This window comes from Miscanthus floridulus, chromosome 3 (genome assembly GCF_019320115.1).
Source record: "Miscanthus floridulus cultivar M001 chromosome 3, ASM1932011v1, whole genome shotgun sequence".
In the NCBI taxonomy this organism is placed as follows: Eukaryota; Viridiplantae; Streptophyta; class Magnoliopsida; order Poales; family Poaceae; genus Miscanthus; species Miscanthus floridulus.
Window position 1 is genome coordinate 146,336,999 of NC_089582.1, and position 23,475 is coordinate 146,360,473.

Genomic DNA, 23,475 nt, shown 5'->3' on the forward strand with positions numbered 1-23,475 from the left:
CTAAGATAATATGTAAATTTCCTCGTTTAAGCTATGTATTCTGTACAGATATTGTTAGTCAAAGCTAAAAATAAAGTTTGCAAACGCAAAATGTTGGCACAGGAGAAATTAGTAGAAACCCTAAAGCGAAAAGAGAGCACGACACAATCCCAAAAGTGAAATCAGATAAGGAAACAAGACCCTAACCAGTCGCCACACAAATCCATGTGACCATGTCACCCTGAAACCTTAGTGCCCAGCACAAAATTTCTTCAACTAGTACTTCTGCAAGTTACAGTTGTTGACTCTTGATGCGTAACTTTCTCCATTTTCATGCCGTCGTACTTTTAGATTGAACCATGCCCAACCAATTTCCCAATTTTACAAGAGACTGAAAATTTGATGACTGGCAGCTCGTCCGTGCACCATACAGAAGGATACTGAATTTGATGATGTTATTAATATTGCATCCAGATAGGCAACACATTTACAATAATCAAGAATGGAAATTTTATTCAGAACACTACACATTTACAATCAATGATAACTGGTAAGACATACAAAAGAATATATCATTCCACACTAGAAATACAAATGAACAAAATAACTAAAGTAGCAAAAACCAGCTAAAGCTACACAAGACCGCCGTTTGGTAGCCAAAGCCCACATAAGGCATGACCAATCAAAAATAGCACCATTGTGTCCGAGTTAGATCTAGTGACCCAAAATCTGTGAGATACGTCGTTCAGCATCCACAGGTATCTCTCTACCCGGCACATTGACCTTTAGAACACTCAGGTATCTGCAGAATGAACATTTTCAACCCAAATGAATACCGTTCAACAATAAACAATGTGGTTAAGTGAAAAATATTTGGCAGGCTTACTCTTTAGCAGAAAACAAATATTCATGTTCTGCGATGAATCCAAGCAAAGACTGCAAACATAGCAGTAGTGTAAAAAACATTGAAAGACTAGGATTATGTTACCATAATCTAAGTGACATGTACCTCAAAAGGCAAATTTAATAACTCATAGAACATTCGAACGCGATCCAATCTCTGTTGGACTGCTTCACTGTCTATTGAAGGTATGGCTGCAAGAGCCTGCAGAGATTTCATTTGCAATGAGTGACTAGATATATAGGTCTGCCTTTTACTGTCATAAAGCTGTGACGAACAGCAGATGCAGACAACTATAATATAATGGTGTCATATAAAAACCTCACCTGTTCCAGAGCTATCGAATTCCTGCATATTTGCTGGACTCCTAACAAGTTGATTGACTTCATTTGAGCAAGTGCCTGGATGAACATACAAATAAGAAATGTAAGTAGGGTATCTCAATTTACATTGTAGGCTTACAACGAAGAACACAAGACTGCAGCTAAAACAAAAACAAACCTTTATTGATGCATTAGCAGCAACACTGGAAATCCCACCAAATACGTAATTCCTTTTTGATTCCGTGATATAAGGGGCCATTTCTTCATCCCGTCGTGCAATCTGTTTACATTGGAAGAACCAGCTTACCATCAAATTGATACGTTTGCAGCTAAAATAAAAACAAACCTTTATTGGTCGCATACCTGAGTTGTAAGGGAGATAATAAAGTCATCGGGATCTTCAGCATCTTGATCTTCGACGTATTCTCTTTTGGTCATTTCCTGTACGAATTGTGTGATTGAATTTTTTGGCACATTATACATCTAACAGACTGATGCCAAAAGGAACTATAGTGCTACTACCTGCATGTGGTATATCGCCCTCTAGTTGCATTTCCAATCTCAATACTCTGACACAATCAATAGCTAGCCTTCTGTACTCATTAGCCAGAGATGCGAGACCTTTTGGAATTGCACTAGATGAGCGGGCATGTCGACCATAGCTATGATTTATGCTCTCTGAAGTGGTTGGTGGACTTATGAATGATTCCCCAAGCCTGAAATTCCTCAATAACCAAAAGTATTACAAATTCATGCAGCAACAAATATGATTTTAGTAGTACAAAATGGATAGCCACTGGCGATAATTGTTCTTCGCTTAAGCCAAATTTGATTTTAATAGATTTTTGCAAGAGATCTGTAGCGTGCACTTTTCTCCAAGTTGGCCCGTGCAGCATTTGTGCCTTTCAGCTAAGTATGTACTCAACCAAATTATTCCGCAACCATAGTTTATCAACTAAAATGGGTTTGTCAGTGTTAATGTAAATCAATCAGTATTCAGTGTTATTAAGTGAGGCAAGGCGTGGCAATCCAACATATCAAGACCTCACAAAATCTGACACTTATTTTACTGAAGAATTTTGGAACGGACAACGGGTTGGTACACTAAGCTAGAAGAGGATGTAAGAAAGGATATTTGGCAATCTTTCACATGACATCCCATATGATTGCAGTTACAGTACCCCGATTGTTTAGCCAGCTGGATACAAGTTTAACCAACCGTTTAACAGAAAGAACGGAATTATCACTAATTAACTACAATAACCAGTCCAGAGTAAAACCCAATAGTTGTTACAATTGTTCGATGCAAGTAGGATGGTATAGTTTGATCTCAGGCGTTGAAGCACACATTCTTAAACTCCTCAGGCTTCAGACCACCCTCCACAACACCAAGAAGAAAAACAGCAAAATAGCAGCAGGGAGGAGGGAAGAAAAGAGGAAACTAGAAAGAAGAAGCAACAGGTTTGGGAAAGCCTATGCAGTTTTGCTCTGTTGCCTCCCCATTCTCTCTACATCATCAGCTCCCTAATCCTCACTCCCCGCCCCTAACTACACTGCCCTCTAAGATCTATATAATGAACCAAATAGACAAGATTGCCTCTAACGGTTATTACAATAGGTGATGCTTTAAAAATACTGTAAATAATAGGATTACCTTTCAACTGAATCAGCTAAATATTCCAATGAGTCACTAAGAGAAGCCAACAATATCAGTTTCTGGTCATCATGGATCAAGTTTTCCTGCATAGACAAGTACACGAACAGAAGTTACAAGCAGCAGCACAGAGTATCTTACAAATTGATAACTAACATCAGATTATCACTGTAAGGCATTAAACTGCATGCCATTTTCCAGTCTGTACATAAGGCAGCTATTGACCTTAAATTTCTATTTGGGTGTTGTATCGATTTCTTTAAAGTCCTAGTGACAAAATTTTTTTGAAGATAGTACGCCACTTGAGCCAAACTAAAACAAAACAGGCTTATATTGATTCTATTGGCTGTAACACATATAAACCAGATCTTTACAATTACATTATTAAATTTTGCAGACAAACAAGAAATTGTGACTAAAGAAGCAGCTGAACTAATTATTAAATGTCCGGCAGAAAAGAATGCAGAATTTGAAGAATGCCAACATGGTTGGTCATTGATTCAAATGGAATATCGTAAAAATTCAAAATAAAACAAATATAGGAGTAGAACTTATCAACACAAATAAAACGTATTCAACAAATTTGTAAATATGATAAAAGGTACCTGTTTTATTGGGCACATATCTAATAAAAGATCACTTAGTTCAATCTCTACTTCGACTGCCTCTGCATCTGTTACATTGTTATCATGTTCACTAGTAGAATTTTGCAAAGAAATGTTTGCTGGTTCCAGGCGCATTAAACTCTCAACATCATTCCTTGAAAGGAGAATATAACTTTGCTTTTCAAGGACAGCCTGCAATTTTTACATACAATACAAGAATCAAGAACTCTGCAAGAGACACAAGAAAACAGTGTACTAATGTGTAGGGGTGACAACAATTGGAGTCCATCTGTGCCTCAAACCACTTTCAGATTTTTTTTCTCAAAATTGGAATAAAAAGATAATGCCAGAAATACAACTATCAGAAATATCGGAAGCGGAACTGGCAGAGTTGAAATATGCCAACTCAAAGCAGAGTCTGCTAGCTCAGTTGGCATAATGTATCACTTTGTTTTCCTCGAACGGGCAGGAGAGCTGCATGTCATTGTTTTAAAAAGGTACATGGCGGTCCGATTGCATAATATATCTCACATTTACATTTGGCAAATATATCTACAACCCTAAATGTGCGGGCCTGGTGCAAGCGGTAGAGTCTTACCACCTGTGACCGGAAGGTCCTGGGTTCGAGTCGCAGTCTCCTCGCATTGCACAGGCGAGGGTAAGGCTTGCCACTGACACCCTTCCCCAGACCCCGCACAGAGCGGGAGCTCTCTGCACTGGGTACGCCCTTTATCTACAACCCTAAATGTATCTCACATTTACAACAACAACAACAAAGCCTTTAAGTCCCAAACAAGTTGGGGTAGGCTAGAGTTGAAACCCAGCAAAAGCAATCAAGGTTCAGGCACGTGAATAGCTGTTTTCCAAGCACTCCTATCTAAGGCTAAGTCTTTGGGTATATTCCATCCTTTCAAGTCTCCTTTTATTGCCTCTACCCAAGTCAACTTCGGTCTTCCTCTGCCTCTCTCACATTTACATTTGGGTAAATATATCTATTTCGCTGAAAAGGAACAACACCAGAATATCGAAGACTATTTTCTACTGTAATACATTTATAGAAGCCAACAAATTTATGAGACTATGAAAGTATTTTTCAAGACAAATCATATGATTTTCATGTTTGGAGAAAGTATTTCTTGCTGCTGGCCTTGCTGGGGTAGTTAACGGGTGAATGTATTAAGTAGTCAAAATGTCATGAACAGTAAATGCTGGACATATACCAAACAAGTTGTTATGTAGTTTAAGCCTTTAGGGCCTAAAATCATGAATAAAACGCTAGAAAGTTTAAGCAGTCAATGATCTTCAAAAGGCAGTGTAAACATCACAATTATGCATGACATAAACATCACAATTACAAAGTATATACAAAGCAGTGTAGATGTTGGACATATGCGCTCATCTAGGCAATGGCAAGCAAAATGAGGGAGGATCAGCAGTAGGGCGATATCCGATACGATAGTTATTATTCAATAATATTGGTTGATGAATATCATTTAATGAATTAATTTGCGGACAGAATGGAAGACTAAAGTTAACATTCTACCCCAAGAAGCTGTGCCTTAGATTTTTCTTGAAAAGCATAGTATGCAACTACGGAAAATATAAAGCTATTTAAGTATCTATTTATATACTGCTACAGTATAAAATGTTTAAACAGTCTAGTCAGTCATCTAGACTGTCTAAACGACTCTAGATGTTGGGGTGATCGACTATCTAGCATGTGGTGTCTAGGAAAACACTGCGTTCAGTTTTGTTACTTTTGGCCTTCTGCATTTTTAAGTCTCCCTGCTAATATATTACATATCTTGAAAGTTTGACGTCTTTTTATATATTTCCCTATGTATCTGTAGCCATCCCATTAATTTTTCTCTCCTTACTCATGTGCCTACTGACCATCTGTCGCTAGAAATTTATGTTCTTCTACAGTTCACTGCCTTTTGCTTCATCCAACATCAATGCGCATGGCCACAAGGTCTCAAGGCCATATGTCTCGAGGTCTACCTATTTCCTATGATCTTGATCCCAGTTACATATCTTTCTAAAAATATATATTTAATTCTCTGATCATGGATGCAATAAAATTCATTTAAGTGTATTGAATACCTCCATATATGATGCACGACATCTCTCATGAGCACGTTCTAAAAATGTGCGTACATACTCCACAAGCTCAGTCGCATAGTTTGGCATCAATTGAACCCATCCAAGAACCTAGGAAGAAAAATAAGGAATTGCAACAAATAAATATAATTAAAATTAGAAGGAAAAGACAAGATTTTTTTGGGCGGGTGCCCGGGTAAACTACCTCTTTGGCTATTATATCAACAGCAAGAAGCCCTTGAAGCACAGGGCGTCCAAGTTCCACCGATGAACTATACGCTGAGGTTGCATGTACACGTGGTCTAAATGCTGCTGGGCCTATCAAAAGATGCATGGTAACAAATTTGTACAAATATGTGAGAAAGCATGTAATAACTTTTTTGCAGTCATTACTAAATGCTAACAAAGTCTTTGAACTCAATTGTGCATTTCTTCACAGATGGGCAGGGTCAGAACAACACAGTAACAGCCCATTCACTGTTTGATGGTCCAGCAACAATTGTATGCACATATCACATGATAATAAAACAAACATATAATATGTTTTTTTCATATATGTAATTTGGAAGACTAAGCAATTTCCAATGAGGACTCCTAAATAGATAGGAAAAGAAGTCACATTCATGTAGTTTTAAGAAACATGCGTATATAAAAAAAATACACATGCAAGGGCTGATAAGTTCAATGGCAGAGCCAGACTAACCTTGTAAGTGGACCAGCTGATATATCAAATAAATGGCACGCTAATTTGGAAAGATTTTGGATTCTTGATTCCTCTCAATCTCTCTTCGAATCCTGGTACTTTGCTCTTCTTTGTTGTTTTAATTGTGTATCACTTTCCTTAACACTAATACCATATCATTACATGCATCGATATGTTTATTAAAATAAATTGACTAACATATCGAGTATTACGGACGCCAAAAATTCTACAAATATATCTGTGGGCAACAAATTTCTTTTGGACTTCTTAATATCCAGTAACCAATTGATGATTCAAGGTTTCAAAATGGATCAATCCATCCCGTACTTTGAGGCAGTTAGTTAAGGTACCAGGTTATTATGACTACAACAAGCTCAGCATTGTATTGATTCCAGAACTAGAACATTAGAGACAGTTAATAGATGCCAAGGGCACTATATAGGATCATGAGTCTGGGCCAAAACCAATGTGGTATTAATGCTTGGATCAAATTTGTTGGTAAACATTTACCCCATTCCATGAACCCTTAGCTATCTTGATCAGTCACACATACCACAGGCACTATGTGCTTGGAGGAAAAAGATTTCACAATACAACTGTTCACACCTAACTATAGGGGAAAAAATCAACTTTCAACTTCTTGGATCAGTTTCACAGTATTAGGATTGTTCGCCCTAGGAACCCAAAAAAATGAAGTTCTGTGCACAGGCACAAAGTTCACGTGTTGACTTACTGGATATGGCCTGCTGAACACATTTTCGGTAATCTACAAATATTGCTGGCAAGAAGTGCTCCTTCAGAAAGTTATTCACAAAAGCCAATAAGCCATCACTCCTGCACACACATGTTAAAAAGCAATAGTAAATAAACATGGTCTAGTTATAAATCTTCCAACATAGAGAATCAATTTTCAGGAAAAATATGTAGGGCTTAACATGCTTCATTCCTCCAAATCATGCATACCTGCTATTAGGTAGAAATAATATGACTTTGTTTTGGAACAAAGTCAATCCCTATTGAGAATTAGTTGCATTATGCCTGTCATAACTTACTGCCACAGATATAAGGGCAACAGTGCCTCATAAAGTTATATCCTACTACTTGGGAGTAAGGAGTGCTGATATTATCTGAAGAACAAATTTTATTCAACGGTTGAATGGCAGATTAGTACCTTTTTTCACTTATATCATCTTTGTTGGTATTTCTTATTGGGTTTCATCTCTAGCCTACCCAACTTATTTGAGGACTCAACAGTTTTAGCATTGTTCTTCTTATTGTTTAAGTAGCAGTAACTGATGGTATTATGGCTGCCTGGTATTTTGCATATGTTCTAAATAGGTCTTGAACCATCAAATATTACGCAGGTCAATCTACTACTATAAGCAACAGACAGTTGAGACAACCGTGAACAAGGTCAGATGCATATACACTAGCTGCCACCAATGTTATCAAGTCATTGAATTGTTATCAGCTACCCAGACAGTAACTAAGCACCAACTGGAGAATATGACTTGTCTTGAGGGCCTAGTTGCAAGCGGTAGAGTCTTACCGCCTGTGATCGGAAGGTCCCGGGTTCGAGTCGCGGTCTCCTCGCATTACACAGGCGAGGTTAAGGCTTGCCACTAACACCCTTCCCCAGACCCCGCACAGAGCGGGAGCTCTCTGCACTGGGTACGCCCTTGAGGGCCTAGTTGCATGGCCAGCAGGCCAGGTGATTAGTTGTGACTAATCATATGACTATTCATCATACAAAAAGACATGGGCTCTTGGAGAGTTAACCCTAGCTGTGATGTATGCTAGTACATCAAAACATCTGTAGGAATGAGGTTAGATGGCAATGATTCAAGTAGAATGGCACTAGGTGAAGGACGGCACTGGTTCTAGGAGGAATAGATAGGAAGAGACAAAAGCAGGGTACAAGGAGAAGAGACTTGCATATTTATTTTCTGCATAAACCTAAACCAAAAGACAAAATAGCAGCCTCTTACGATCAGTGTCACCACTAGCAAACATGAGCTAACTAGATGTTCTTGTCAAAAGAGCTTCTAACAAATCTTTAGCTAATCTGAGCTAACATTATATATCAAATCTGAGCTAACCTATGTGATCCACATATGCTGCTAGTTCACCTTGCTGTCAATGGCCTGCAGGTCAGGCGGCCAGCCATCAGCAGGCCAGTCAGCCATAATGTGCACACTACACCTTAGAACTCCCACCACATCCCACAAGCACACCATGCGACATGAGGTAAAGAATGAGAACCCCTGGATGCTGCATCCGCCCACTGCCGTTCCTGCTTCACTGATGTCAGTGGCTGTGGAGCCCATCACCCGGTTTGCACATGGTTGCTGCCCTGATGTCCTCAAGGTCAAGTCCAAGTAAAATCGCAGATCCTCCTCTAAATTTGTTCTGCCGTTCTCTGTTATGTGCAGCTTAGCAGCAGTAACAGTGTAACACAGTACGGCAGACAAGTCAGTCATAGTCACAACTACCCGGTCCACTAGCAACTTGATTCGACTTTACGCCTTAAAAACCATGCCCGGCACTTGTGACCAAATTATTCCCAGATACGAAAAACATTAATTAACAAATAAGCTTCCAAGGAAATAAGTTCCACCAAACTTTCTTCTTCTTTACAAGTAATAAGCTCCTCCAGTTTTGGTTAACAAAAAAAAGAACAGATGTGTTCTGCACATTCTATATGCTACATGGACTTTAAGAATGAGAGATTTGTGGTAATGAGCCATAGTTGAATACTGAGATGACATGCCTATGTTCCGATTGCTATGTAGGTAAATAAAACAAATGAAAAACCTCCTGTGATTGTGCTTGGTACAAAGCCCTATAAACTATTCAAAGGTGGCTCTAAATTAGCTGCACAAATGAACCTTATGCTTATTGAAGAACTCCAGAAACAGTTTTTCTAGACCTAGCCAATGGCAGCTTTAAATCCAAGCTCTTGATCCTCCAAAAACAACTATCTTAGGTTTTGACCAATCTTACTACTCTCTTGTACCTTGTCATTCCTTACAAATTTCCTAATAGGACTCTCATTCAAATTGAAAAATTAAGCCAGAGGCACACCGATAGAATAACAATAACACAAACCCTCAAACAAGGCAGCATGGATTTATCACAACTAGTTGTAGATTTATGAAAGGAAAAAGTAATTTTCGATTTCAAAGTCAATGTAAATTAAAGTTAGGATGGCACAATACCCAAGTTGCGAGTACTTCTGAGGCAACATCAACCCTATTTTATTCATAAACTGCAAAAAAAAAAAATCCCCATGAACAACATAATAATGATAGTGTGAGACACATGTAAAACAGACAGCTATAAAACAGGTCACCTCAAAGACAGGACGGTAAACAGATGCGGCTAGGAAAATTCCTTGGTCGGGTATGACACTTGCTGTTCCATACCCTTCTTGAGGCACATTGGAATTTCTTCGCCACCCTTGACCTGTGGTAGATTGAAATTGAACATACATGGCATAAATACAAATTTAATAGCAAGTAAACAAAAACAAGTAAAAACAACAATCAGCCAAGATGCATGACTCATGTCATAATCTATACTATAAAGGAGTGAAGGAAATAGAAATAGACTCTCACTCAAATATTTTCTACCCACCTTGATTCTTGTACGTTAGATATACTTTAAACTCAGATCTAACGCATCTAAATTTCTCACCATGATCTGACAAACGGACCTGGTTGGAAACTCAGTCGGAAACTTTTTATGTTGACAACTTTCTGTCTCTTATACGTCCGACTCCACACCAGTTTTTTTCCACCGATAATTTTGGTACCCGCCCGTACCCACGCACCGATTATATTATCCACCAAATATGTATCTGTCGTCCCCATGCCTTCAATCATCTCAAAGAGAAAAAAAACCGTCGTCCACTCCCTCCTCTTCCCGACGCTTTGCCAGCCCCCACAACCGCCGCATCTGCGCCCCTTCTTCGAGAATGACCCCGGAGGCAACGGCGGCGGCAAGGATGCACGTGGCGGCGGCGGCGGAAAGGATGACGACAAGTACGAGAAGGCTGAGTTCGGTTCGGTCCGCTGCTGGGGTGCGACGAGGTGGTCGATGGCGGACGGCTCTCCTAGCGAGCCCACACCGCCGCCTGCCCCTACGCTCCCTAAACACTAGCCCCGCCAAAAGTCTCTGACAGCCGCTCACCTAACCATTGCCGCCGACCTCGACGAGGACCTCCGCCTAGGCGGCGGCCAGGCCGGCAGATCCACCCGACCTGCTTTCTCGGGCTGTGTCCGCCACTGATGACGAGGTCGTCGTTGCGACCTTAGCGCGCCATCGCTCGGGCGCCACCAAGCAGAGGACAAGGTGACATCCATCCCTCCTCCCTCGGGGCCAAGATCCTCTGCCGTATGGCTGCGTTCCAGTACACTCGCATCAACTCCTACTCTATCATACTCTACCGTGCTTATGTCTTTGGGCTCCAGTAATCCACTACGGTGTTTCACTTTTTGCTCAGTGCTCGTCAGATGGGGGAAATTGATATTTGACTGCTAATTAGTAAGGTGAAAATTTATCTATTATGGGGAAAAAATCTTAAATTCATTATTTTGCATATCTGACCGTTCTGCACCCTTTGTTGGTTTTATTCTCACCATGTTTTTGAAACTTCAATAGTCCCAGTCAAAATGATGCATCATTGGTTTGTCAAATAATTTAGATATAGTCAATTGGTCACAAACCTCATGATTAGGGTACTTCAAAATTCAGAAAATATAATATCGAAGTTTGTAGTCAGGATGACAAAGAAAGTAGTCAAACAGAAACTGGACTGAACTACATTATCATTCCTATTTTCTGCAGTAATGAGATGTTCAGAGTGTTCACTCAGATCCTGCTATGACAGCTTCTTCCATGTTTTTGATGTTTGTAGATCCGACATTACAAGTCTTATTTTAGAAAGCTAATTTTCTTACGAAGTTTGGAAAGGAAAAGCTTTTTTACAGAAATTTCAGTAGCCCTTCTATATTTGCTGGAACTGAATGGTCACATATGATATTTTGTGTACCAACTATTGCTTAATGCTATTGTGCCATCTAAACTCAGATCACTACAATAGTATTTTTTTTTGGAATGGCACTACAATAGTATTTTGCAAGCAATAAAAAGGTATACCTACAATATATTGGTGGTGGACTACAATTTTCAACTTTGAAGAACAATGCAAATGGTAACTAAAAATATATTAGTACTAGAGTTTGGATGCTAATCATCTAAGTAACCAAGAAAACTCTAATGCAGTATGCCAACTGTCAGCGTCAGATACTAAATCTTTCCCCGTCCCTGGTCCCGCTGTAGATGATGATGAGGAAGATTACGACAGTCAATGAGTCTGAGCGATGCCTGCGAGGTGTGTATTTTTCATCGACTAAAAATGAGTTGTATCTTTAAACTAACTAGACAGATAAAATATGATAGACCAAAGTTATATTTTACATTTGGGTAATTCCTATTGATGGATGAACTTACAAATTCTTTTATGCAGGTCTCTTCAGATTTGAGTATTGTTGACCTTGATGTTCCATTTGGATTGATGTTTGCTGCTGGTGTGAGCATAAATGCATATAGAAATCTGGGGGTATTGGCTGTTGTTACATGGAAAGTTCTATTCGTCTCTGTGCCAATTTTTGTTTTGGCAATCAGGTTGCAGGTAATTTTGTGAGATTCTGTTGGCTACAGTTTTGTTGTTATATATATATATATATATATATATATATATATATATATATATATATATATATATATATATATATATATATATATATATATCATATACCAGTTAATGAGCATTATAGAAGTTGCAATTTGCATGTATCACCAGTTCACCACATCTATGCAAAACATTGAAACATTGGATAAAGTTTCTTCTCTGAAAAAAGAGCCTGGAAGTTCTGTGATAGTTCATCACATCTTGCATTTGATACGCAATAAATTATTCAATGTACTGCATGGAAAATTTTACTGTCTTCATAGCTTCTTGAAGTGAAGCCATGAAATGTTAAGATCTTACTATGTATACCTGATAATGTTGAATCACAAGTTATATTTGTTGCAAGAATGCAAGGCATGATATTTGGTGAATAATGAAGAGTATTTTTTAATCACTTATGATTTTGTATAAGAACTACTGAACTCTGAGCCCAAAGGGTTCAGAATGGAAACACCAAGATTAATTCATGACTACTTACCAAAACTACATGCATTTGGTATCCTTCATGTTATGAATATTTCAGTATTGTCATCAGAAACACAAATCACTCCATTTTGTACATGTGCAGGCTTTGTAGGAATGGCAGTCTTATGGTCTATCCCTAAATAATTCCTTTGTTTTCTCTATCCAAAATCAGAAGGGCGGGCCTGGTGCAAGCGGTAGAGTCTTACCGCCTGTGACCGGAAGGTCCCGGGTTCGAGTCGCGGTCTCCTCGCATTGCACAGGTGAGGGTAAGGCTTGCCACTGACACCCTTCCCCAGACCCCGCACAGAGCGGGAGCTCTCTACACTGGGTACGCCCTTTAAGGTGATGACATATCTGTTACATTGTATGTTCCATTCATTGGCTCTTCTGTATGTAGTGTATGCTATTGTTTGAGGGGTTGAGGTATCGACAAATATTTTAACATGTTGTCCAGGCTTTTAATTCATTATATATTTTAAGATGCTGTCCAGGCTTTTAATTCATTATATATTTTAAGATGCTGTCCAGGCTGCTGATATTGTGATACAACCTTGTTAGAACAGTATTTTTTGGCTATTTTCTACTCCCTCCGTCCCAAAATATCTGTCGCTTTCGCTTCCCGAGAAATAATTTTAACAAAATATATATTAAAAAATATTAATATTTATGATACATAATTAGTATCATCGGAAAGATCTTTGAATCTAGTTTTTTAATAAATTTATTTGGAGATACAAATGTTGCTAGTATTTTATACAAATCGAGTCAAACTTGTGGCACGAAAACCGGAAACGACAAATAAATCGGGACAGAGGGAGTAGAAAATAATGGTAGTTATTGACCACAGAAGGTACATTGAAATAGATAAGCTGGCCTGGACACATGCTGTTAGGGAACTTAATCTTGCTGGACAGAAATTCTATATTGTTGTAAGCCATAAAGAACAAGAGTAACTTAATCTTAGAGTGGTTTTTCTTTATGCATCACATGAAAGTTTATCTGTCCCTGCAGGCCAGAACCGTAGTCCCATATGGTCCACCTACTGGTGATAGCCATTGCTGTTCCAAGAAAACGGTCACAACAACATTTACAGTAGATTTGTACAAGTGTGTTAGCATAAATGCACCCTTCTTTATGTTGATAATTGTACAAGTGTGTTGTATTCCAAACTCCAGCCTTCTTTATGATATTTTGCTCTTTCTCATACATTACAACCATAAACACATGCGTGTCGCACGTGCATTTCCACTAGTGAAAAACAAAAGCAAGTAGAAAAAATTCCGTACTAGTCACAACATATTACCAACAGACACATCCAACAAAAGCTTGACGAGAAACAAAACTTCGTCCAAATGATGCATAATAAGGTGGTCATCAGTACATACCTTCATTTGGCACTGGGGTTGCTGCATCAGTAATGCGGAAAGCGAAAGAAAGGCCTTCTGATCCATCCCTGCAGGAAGAATGTTTAGTAATCCAGTGATGTTAAAAAGAGAAGGAAACACAAAGGCTAGAGATATATTTATATTACTAAAGAAAGTATCAGTTTACATGTTTAAAATTATTTTCTTGACAACAGGCAAATTGAAATGATCTAAGCCATCAATCTAGAAGAACCAATAGATATAATCGAAGTTGGATCTTCTCCAAAATAAAGCACTAGGCATGAAGTAAATGAATAGCCACACAAGCTCTCACAGAGCAAGTGACACTATTGTAACCTGCAACAAGATGGCTTGTGCCACATGCTAGAGTCAAGCATTGTGGATACAAATAGTCCCTATGAAATGACAATTGTATTCAACACTAAAGTGAGATTTTTTTCTCACAATCTACTCTCTCCACACTCACCTCAAAGGCTCAAACAAACAAAAGTGAAGCAAACAGAAGCACCTTTTTGCTGAGAAGAAATAAATCAGCTAATTATTTCTTCACAAGTTCAGTCCTCTTACTCTTTAAATTAGTAAATGTAATCAGGCTTTTAAGTTCTACCCCTATAGTCTTTGAGAGAAAAAAATAAGTTCTAGTAAGTGAAAATTTGAGTCATTCAAAGCAATCAATAACGATATGAAGTGCTCCCCAGTTTCAAGCATTACAGATCATATAGCCAAGAACACACGTGTCTATTGCTTATGAACCAACATATGCAAAAGAAAGCTATAGCCTGCAAAAAACTATCAATATTGAACCCTGTATGCATGAGATTCGTATGCAATTTAACTTCGAAAAAAATAACATGACCCTTGCATGGACATTGTAGGACACGGACACACTTCGCCACCTTTGCCAGAGGATGATGGCCAGACTGCACGTGAGGTAGCGCTGGCAAACTTCATCCAGTCAATAGCCAAGCCTATCCAACAATCCCTGCTTCCTCCACAACTCAGTGGCACTCAGTGGCCTTGACGGACCAGCCATGCTGGGGCAGATTGCCACGTAATGCTTCCTTGCTGCTCGAGGACTCGTTCATGCCGTGCCAGGCCAAGCTGCTATAGAGGGCACTAAATGACGGCGCAAGGTGAGACTCGGTACATGATCTTGTCGAAGATACCGGATGATGGGAGGAGGTCAAAGCGTTTGGCTGTTGTTCACCATGGGAAGCCGGAGCTGCTTTTTGCTGCTTGTGGTCAGTTCGGCACTGAGGACACGTGGTGGGCGTCGTTGGCATTTGTGTTACCTCTGTGTGTTAGTCGTCAGGGCTATGATGTTCTGGTGTCGTGGGTATTTTCTGTGTTTTAATCTGTGCCTATGTAAGGTTTCCAGGCCTGGTTTCCCTTATAAACTAGGCCAATTCTATTCTTCTTAATTGAAAGGCAGAACTCCTGCTATTACTTTCAAAAAAAAATTATGAAAAAGAAGCAGCTGCATGCGAACCACACATTATAATAAGTAAACAGATCACCATTCATTGCAAAGGACATTACATAACAATTGACTCGATTACAATATTGTGAAGGAAAAAGTCTAGATCACCCCCTCACCTATAACAAGAAGTCCAGTTACCACTCTCAACTATAAAACCGGATTTTCTACCCCCTGAACTTTCCAAAACTGGTCAAATAACCCCCCCAAGCGGTTTTGGACGGTGGTTTGCTACAGTGACGGTGGTTTTGTCTTTTTCTTTTTTATTTATTTCTGCTGAATCTTTGAAAAATCATAGTAAATCACAGAAAAATCATAAAATGGAAAATCCAATTTTGTTGAACTCCACATGAGTAGATCTACACAGTGAACATATAATATGGTATGCTTTGGTACAAAGTTTTTGTTGTAGCTTTAGATCTATGCTTTTCTATAATTAATTTAAATAATTCATAGATGCAGCTTCTATGGTCCAATTGTGGTGAAATTTTTATGGTGGGCTAATTATTGTATGATTGAACTGTAGTAAAAATTTTATACTCATTGGATAATGTATAACTTAGTTATAGATTTATTTAGGTTTATTCTTGTTAAATCTAAGTTATAGATTTATTTAGGTTTCTACCCCCTGAACTAAGTTATACATGATCCAATGAGTATGAAAATTTTACTACAGTTCAATCATACAATAATTAGCCCACCATAAAAATTTCACCACAATTGGATCATAGAAGCTGCATCTATGAATTATTTAAATTAATTATAGAAAAGCATAGATCTAAAGCTACAGCAAAAACTTTGTACCAAAGCATACCATATTATATGTTCACTGTGTAGATCTACTCATGTGGAGTCCAACAAAATTGGATTTTCCATTTTATGATTTTTCTGTGATTTACTATGATTTTTCAAAGATTCAGCAGAAATAAATAAAAAAGAAAAAGACAAAACCACCATCACTATAGCAAACCACCGTCCAAAACCGCTTGGGGGGGTTATTTGACCGGTTTTGGAAAGTTCAGGGGGTAGAAAATCCGGTTTTATAGTTGAGGGTGGTAACTAGACTTCTTGTTATAGGTGAGGGGGTGATCTAGACTTTTTCCATATTGTGAATATGCAAATAAATTATAGTGATCCATGTAGAAGGCCACTCATAGGCGAATACTTGCCTCTTTTCCTTCACTGGATCCTTATTTGCAAGCCTAGCTGTCTGGACAGCTGCGTCAGCAGTAGCAGCTTCTGGAGTTGCCCGCAAAATTTCACACAAAAGTTGCTGGCACTCACTCTAACAAAAAAAAAGAAACACAGATGTGAAAGGAAGCATAAGAACTCAAAGAGAACACTACAATGGCAGGACTATACATTTCATCGCACAAGGCAGAACATGGTTATAACCCACACTACTGATTAACAGGCATTACATCAAACCTTTCCAAATAAAAAGGCATGGTAATATACCAAATTCCAAAACATGAATGGATGCATGTGATTTTTTTTCTTGGGGGATGCAGGAGAGCTGCGTGTCATTTCATTAAGAGAGAGTACAAAATGTATGGATTGAATATTAAAAAAAATCAGATCACAGTAAAAATGATAGACAGGTAGTATAACAGGATACCTGCACGACTGATAGAGAGAATGCAACACTGAAACCACCAGTAGCTTGCGAAGATTCAGAGTCTGGATTCCAGCTTGCATCCCCATTTGCAATATGAGGTGTGTTTACATTATCAACCTCAGATGTTGATTTTTGTTCAAGAAGTTCTCCAACAATAATATGGTTCTCTGACAAGCAAAATAAATTTTAATGTTTGCAAATCAATAAGAAACAGGTTTGTATGAAACCAAACTAACTGATACTTAGCACCTACCAAGTATCTCTGCAAGACATTCAAATATTGATTTAAGAAGTTGAGTAGCTGCACGCTGAGCATCTCCTGTGGGTGCCATAGCTGGCGAAATGGGACTGACAACTAGTTGTGCTGCCATTACAGATGCACCACTCTTTGTTTTCTGTTTGAGCATTTGGAAGCGGGGAATGGGTCCATTTGAATGCAACACATCAGAGGTTTTTGCAGCTTTGTCTATACTGGATTTTGAAGCCCCTTCAGAATATGCTTTAATCTTTGAAGTGATAACATCATGGATTGTAGGGCGTACTCGTTGGCTGTCATGAAAATGCTACTAATTAAAAACAACCCAAAAGTTAAAGTGAAAATCAAAATAGCATATGCAAGATTATCTTGCTATAAACCACAAAATGGAGTTCTAAAGAAATCTTTCTAACATGAGTAAACAACATGTTCTTGTCATGATACTAACGTATTAGATAGTTCTAATTGTATCTAGAAGGGAGGGAAGGGAGTTTGTTCTGGTACAGCGGTACTAAGTAATAAGGATGATCTTTGTACATATTTACATTTATTAAGTAATAAATAAGGAAGATCTAGTTCTCTGGAAGAAATTTCTATGATAACCGTCCATGACAATGTTAAGGCCCAGATAGCCATGGGCTGTGCTAGACCATGCAGAACCTTCTAGAATCAGTAGATTAGAAAGTATTCCAAGTTTCCAACAAAGTATCTGTTAGGCAAGTGGTTTGATAAGTTAGGAAGTACAGGATTATGTTTATAAAATCCCATCTATAGGGTGGCTTGAGTGCCAAGTTGAGTATAAACAGAGGACAATAGAAGGGATTTCCCTCTCCCTCCAGCGTTACTGTTCATACGGCTGCTGCCATGCCAACAGTACTGTACACAGTACCGTGGCCCTTCCTCAGCTGCTGCTGTCCTCTTCCTCTCCCTTTCCCTCTCCAATCAATCTAAACCCATAACAGATAAATACAGAGCTTATTCTTCTGTAAGAAAAATGAAAAACGGATAGGATGAGAAGTACCATATCACAGCTCCTGCAGCTGCAACCTTTCCAAGCATGGATAAGCATTGTACCAATGTTCTCAGGTACTTCACATTAAGGGGGGCATCTGCCTTTATCATTGATTCCTAAAGAAGCATTCAAAACAAATAAATATAAGTGAGGAAACTTGAGAGGAAACAATTACACAACCATGGATTGAGAAACAAAGACATACAAGAAACTCATCTGGTGTAGCACAGGAAAGAAAAATTGGGATTTCACGAGAAAAACTTTTCGAATCCTTCCGAGTGTGTCCATCACTTTCACTCATGTCTAAGCTATTATCATCTGGGCCATCAAATGAAGAACTGAAAAAAAAAACAGAGACACAAGTTGCTAATGTATTCCATTCATTAAGAAAGGACCACAATTACTGAATTACATGAGTGTGATATAAATGCCACAAATTCTTAACATAATTCATGGAAGCAAACATCATGCAATAGCTTATGTCTAAAATAACTATATGCGTCTGTTTATAGGCATGATATTGTGCTGAGATTAACTAGATGTAAGCTGAAGTCTTCTGAGGATCACCCTGAATAAGTATTACTATGAAGCATATAATGTTCACAACTTCACATCAGGCAGATATTCGTCATAGAAACATCTAGTTGCTAACAAAGTTGCCATATACTTTTGTGCAATTGATAAAATCTCCAAAAGAAAACTTTTACCGTGATTTTTTTATAGTAATTTACTTTTATAACTTAAGAAGATTGCAATACTGTATGTCTAATCTATACATTTAATATTCATGACAAATTGCAGGTTTTTGGTCATTTATCACCTTTAAAATGTTTTGCCTGGAAGTCACCAGAGTGAAATGCATTCTGACCCTTGGGCACAGGATTAAGTCACCAAAAGGCATATGCATCAAATGCTAGGAAGAGTAGGAAGTTGAACATACCCTCCATCAACAGAACTAACTTTTGGAAACCCATCTACTGGCCCACCAATGTGATTGTCACCTTTCATTGATCTAGTTCTCCTTGAAAGAGGTTGCATGCTATTTACCAAGCGCCCAGCAGCTGTAGAAGTCGGTACTTCCTCACTGTCAACCATACTTAAAGTCGCAGAGCTGCAGAGAAAATCTTGGAAAGTGAACAATTGTTGATCAATGATGGAATCACAGCAGTCAATTGCATGATGCATATTATTTACCACTACCAAAGGAGTTACCAAGAAATCACATCAAAATGAGATTTTCAGTGCAGAACACAGTCACCAGTGCCAACATCATTATAATTAAGTAAATATGTGATATGCCATAGAAAGCATGTAATATAAAAAAGAAGCAGCTACAGAAACAACTGAGAACTTGAGATCATCAAAGAAGACCAGAAGAAATCAAAACATACCTATATTCACCATTGTTGTACAAATGACCATGCAGCTCTTCCAAAATTTTGTAAAATAGTACTCCTCGCAGCTTCGTTAAATCAGAACGAACATCTTGAAGAGCACCTACCTTTAAATTTTTGTTAGTTTGTGACATTGCTATGTTGGAAGAAGATTAGAAGAATATTTGTTAGCTCATTATAGGCTACACAGTTGTCTTGAGCCACATACTATATAAGGATGGACAACAAACCCAGAGGACATATAATAATGACATAATAACTAACAAAACCTATAAAATATGTTCTGTCATCACTCTGGGAACTAAATGTGCAAGGCTTAAATCTATTTAATAACCAAAAATGCTGCTGATCTAAAGTTTTAACAAATTCATCAACATATGTCCATCAAATTAAACTATGGGTAACAATAACTACCAATCCGTGTGAGATTTTGGCAAACCTTTATCCAGTTGTCAGAGAAAGTTGATAGAACTCTTACTAACTTAAATATTTGCAATACTCATCGTTTTCATCAGGTCTAACAACTAAGACTAGCTAGGTACCCAGCACAATTACCCATTCATCAGAAGGGGCACTGCAAAAGGGGTTCCTCAGCCAAAAATGAGAAACGCAGCCTAGCAGCAAATTTGGATCCTGGACATTCGCTGAGTTGAATGTCCAGGTACAAATTTTGCACACGCAGATGATGATTAAACTGACATTTCAACATAAATACTCCGGAACCTATTGAGTTCATGTACTGAACCATAGCTATTAACAATGCAACGACAGCATAAGTGCAGTTTAGCATTTTGTTGGATTAAAGCAAAGCATACAATATATGAAAACCTTAACTGAAAGGTACATGCAAGGTAAACACAAGATAACCCTTGCTCAAATTTTCAGAAAGGTAAAGCATGAAATAAATTTGATTGGTGTAGCGACTAACCGCTTGAAGGCCTTCTCGTTCTAGTATCAGCACTGATTGGACGTGCAATTGCACTGCAGCATACAGCTGCTTCTCTGCCATTAAGTTTTCAATTCGAGCAGGAACCTATGATATTCACCATGTTAGCAGAATAACTCCCTCAAGTTTAAGATAGAGTCAAGGTTGAAAAGTAGACAGAATGGTGTAAATAGCTCGAGAACAAATTGTGTGATTAAAGCTAATTCTACTTGTTCTAGATTTTTTTTTTCACCAGATGTTTACCTCCTAACTTGTTGAGCTGAACCTATTGGCCAACTATTGTACGAGGCATCACAATTAATATTTGGCATGTGCATTCAAGAAGAAAAAACAAGATGAGGCATTATATGAGGCCGAGATCAAGCTCCAGTCATGCTTTTATAGAAGATTTTACATTAACGTGAAGTTTTGAGCTTTATTGAGCCAAGCTCGAACATCAAACAACTTTGGCTGAGCCAAGGCTGGGCCCATTTGTAAACTCAAAAGTCGACTTGGGATTGGCTTGAGCCAAGGCATGAAAAGTGGCCTTCAAGGACCAAGTGTCATTCATATCCCATTTGACCCTAGAATTTGCGTCTGTCACATTAAAAACTTGTTCACATGATTTCAAGCCTTTTTTAGGATTTAGGATTTGTCTTCAAGATATGATCAAAACAACTTTGCTCTCCACAGACCAAACTCAACTTAGAATCTTTTAATAGTTTTGCTTTGGGATTTGCCGCGGATCTTTAACATAAGGGCAGTCAAAACATAATCCATAAACCATTGGATTCTGCAATAACCCTTGGAGAATATGTATCAGACATATATTCAGAACATGGTTACTAAATTCACCTACTTAGATTATGTAAGAAGTCTAAGGTGGCAAGTTTAGCTGTCCAGCATGAAATTTACTCACATGCATATAATATTATAATGGCACAATTTCCTAGACTCTCCTACCCATAAATGATTGAAATTGGTTCATACTTTCTTACTGTCAACATCTGGATACTAGCTTACTAAAGTACAGACAGAATCTGTGCTATATGGAGGAAACAATATAGGGCAACACAGAGCTCTACAGCAAGACAGTTTGACCAGCCAAAATTTTGGCTAGGCCAGCAGCGGCCAATTGGGGCCTAGAACCAAGCATGCCCATAATATTGTCAGCAAGAGCACATAATCGGAAGAGATGAACAGCTTATAAACTGACCTTGGCAACATCCTCGACCTGATCCAAAAGGGAGAGCACATGGCGCAGTGTGAGGGACCGATACCACAGCTGGCCGAGGTGCTTATTCTTCCTGCCAAGCAGCTTCTTGGCCTCCTCCATCTCCCCCTTGAGTCCGGTAATGCTCTCTGCAGACTCGCTGAACAGCCGCAGGATCTGTCGCCACGGTGCATGGATGAAGAGGAAAACGGAAATTAAACCAACAGCTCCACGAGGCATGTTGAGTTCAGGTGCGCACGACTGAAGGGGCTCGTCATCACCAGAGAAATAAATAAAACAAAAGGAATCCCTGGGTGGGCGGACCGCGACGAACCTGGGAGTAATTCTGGATGGCCTTGTTGAAGCCGTGGTGGTAGGCGTGCACGACCTCGTCAACGACGTCCTCGATGAGGTCACTCTGCTCTTTGAGGAACTGGATCTCGCCCTCGCGGTCCTTGGAGGTGAGGATGTGCACGACGTGCGGCAGCGAGTCGAACCGAGCGGCCGCCCAGCTCTCGTCGATCCGCGACAGGCCTTCCTTGAGGTACTGCGCCCCCGCACCGAGACGACGAGAATTAGCATTTCCGACGATCACACTTCCGGGCCAGCCGACGCGAGGAACAACGGTGGGGAACTTACGGATTTGTCGGCCGGGATGGGGAGGCCATCGAAGATGCCGCGGCGAGGCCCGCTGCGGCTCATCGTGCTGGAGGACACCGGCGGAAGCGGAGGAGCGGGGTCGCCGTCTCGCGGTCGCGGCGTCGCCTCCCAGGAGATCCGGCCGGCGGTGGGGAACGGTTGAACGACCGCGTCAGCACAGCTGGTGTGTGTATGGTGATGGTGGTCCAGTTCCACAACCACAAGCAGAGACTCCATCAGCGTCCGTCACCGCGTCAGCAACAAGGAGCAGACGGGCCGTTCGGGCCAGTGTGCGTGTGTCCGGCCCACGGTAGCCGAGAACTGGGAAGTGGGTGAGAAATGGGTAGTAGGCCCATTCGGAGAATGGTGGAAGAGGGTCATGATTCAGGAGAGACCAAAATTTTTGCTCAAAAAAAAAGGAGAGACCAAAATTGTTTTCAGTTTTATATTTTCACAGAAAAATAAAATCAAATGCTATAGAAGAAACAATAGGATTTTTGGTTAAACTAGACTAGATATACATTTTTGTTTTCCCCCTTACTATCTATTTCACATTATGACTATGTATGTAATACCAACTCTGATCACAAATATAAGTCCATATACATTTGTCCTAAGTAAAACGTTTATAAATTCAACCAACAATAGCTATAACAATATACATTATCCACCAATGAAAAGGAGTCAAGAGTCCTTTGTCGAGCGAAATAGTGATGTCAATCTATATTTTTCTATGGTCATAAACAATTTTTTTTTAAAATGACTTATGATAAACCTAAACCAGCTAATATTGGTCGGATAAAGTAATGCATTAGGGCTGTATGCATCGGAGGATGAAAAGGCTGGAATGAAAACTATTTTTGTACTTTCTGAAAAAGATTATAAAACACTTTGTTCACTATTCACCGTCATACAGAACTTGTTGCGTAGCAGGGCCGCGTTGTACCACACGGTATGCAAAGATGACCCAACAATAGCACATGCGTAGCTGATGGCCGCGAACGCTAACTCGTCCGGATGGTCAAGAGCATATTTTGAACTCCCTCGACCCTGAAGGTACGGGCTCTGTCT

The 23,475-nt window shown here is 39.3% G+C and overlaps 1 pseudogene; it reads right to left on the reverse strand.

Moving 5' to 3' along the window:
- Positions 1-417: 417 nt before the first annotated feature.
- LOC136542768 (exocyst complex component SEC8-like) lies at positions 418-22,656 on the reverse strand (annotated as a pseudogene).
- Positions 22,657-23,475: the final 819 nt, after the last annotated feature.